The sequence below is a fragment of the Echinococcus granulosus genome (assembly GCF_000524195.1).
Source record: "Echinococcus granulosus chromosome Unknown EG_S00046, whole genome shotgun sequence".
Classification (NCBI taxonomy): domain Eukaryota; kingdom Metazoa; phylum Platyhelminthes; class Cestoda; order Cyclophyllidea; family Taeniidae; genus Echinococcus; species Echinococcus granulosus.
The window spans coordinates 143,085-144,798 of record NW_020170426.1 but is presented as its reverse complement, the minus strand read 5'-3'; the positions used below and the strand labels follow the sequence as shown (position 1 = coordinate 144,798).

At 41.8% G+C, this 1,714-nt stretch overlaps 1 protein-coding gene across 1 annotated transcript in view; it reads left to right on the top strand.

Moving 5' to 3' along the window:
* The window catches only part of EGR_05792 (hypothetical protein), a gene marked incomplete at both ends in the record, with an annotated part of 13,642 nt that overhangs the window by 8,945 nt on the left and 2,983 nt on the right, over positions 1–1,714 (top strand). The window lies entirely within an intron of this gene.

Genomic DNA, 1,714 nt, shown 5'->3' with positions numbered 1-1,714 from the left:
TTGGGTGCAGGAGGGCGTGGTTTCTCTCTGTTTCCGGGCTCAAAGATAATGTAAACTGCACAAATTACCGACGTGTGACTCGGCTTGTGGATGATGAGTGCAAATGCTGGGTCATCTTTGGCTTGAGATATTTTTAAAAGATGATCTTTTTGATCTTAATTAGGTTAGGATACTTACTTTTGACTTTGGAGGTAAATAGTTGGCTTTAAAGGGAGATGGTAATTTTTTCAAAATGGGGTTTCCGATACTATTTTGTAACTCATTTTTGGTACATTCGTGTGTCTGCCTTTTTTTTGCAAAACAAATGAAAATGGAAAAAGCTGTGGAAGATGAGGACTGAGTGACTTATTTTCTGATCTATTTAGTAAAGCAAATTTTGCTTTTGTCAGTTCCAGTATCTTTTCTTTAAGTTAAAGAGGAAAACTACGTAGAATGGTAACTCGTATTAACTACTCAATTGTCCCTCTTGTATAGTGGTGGAATTACTGAAGTCATTGGAGCATTTCAAGTCTTCCCGCTTTCTCTACTTTCAAAATTTGGAAAAGTTAGGTTAATTAGGTGGGCTATAATCCATCAAAATCACGGACGATGAAACGCCCGTCATTCCGCCCTCTGTTTCTGGACTTTCAGATGTCACAGTGACCCCGGTAATCCACTTCTTTTTGCTTCTTAAATTATCAGCGCTGAGCGGAAAGTAGATGTGCTGCTCTGAAGAGAGGCAGCGTTTTGCTCTGTCGGTACCTTATACTATTAAAACCGGGCCGGATTGTGACTGTCCGAGTTACTCTAGAATGCCTAGTAAGGGCTAAAGGTATCACCTAAATGATGAAGAAAGGAAAAAAAGGTTTGGCCCTCCAATCGACTTAGACTACTTCTGACTCCTCGAAATAATCTCACTACTGACTTGCTAATCCATGCGGGCAGTTGTTTCATTATCGAGCCCATTAGGTAAATAAAAATTGTTATCCCCTCTGATTTTTCCCATTTCGGTGTATACCGTCTAAACGTGGGACAGGGTGGCTTCTTGATCAACATCTGGCAGGTATCTCTCATGCGCACCATGTGGCCTGCTATGCCCTCGTAATTAATGCCACTTCCTCCTCTTTGTCAACCTTTTCTACACATTATGTAAGAGCGGACGCACCTTTTTGCCCAAAGCCAATTTTCCTAACTGTTTGCATGCTAACGAATGTCTGCTGACTGCTCTACGTTCAGGCTGTGATAAATGGAATTCCAGATGTGTACTGTAAAATTTCATTTAGCTCTACTGATATTGGAATTGCATTTCCAAGCTGCGGATGTTTAGAAGGTCAGAAAAGGCGCTGCAAAGGATATTAACCCATCACTATGGCCGTAATGGTTCATTACGCTGTGGAATTTGCAATTAACCGGCCCATTCATCACCAAAAATACTGCAATCCCGATCAAAAGTGCCTTAAAAGAAACCACAGTGTCACAGTGTGTATTGTGTGAATTGAGGAGCCTATTTCACTCTGTCATCACGGTGGAATTTGAGGATCAGAGCGTATCTTTACTAGTAATTTCTGCACATGTCACGCATATGTGACGCTGCTTGATGCACAAATAAGGCTGTTCAACATTCAGGAGTGCAAAATGCCAAGCACACCTGTACTTTCGCCATCCGACTGCACACTATGACGTCGCTGCTCATTCAATGGCGTTTGTAGGACACCACACACGCCAGGAAGAAGGG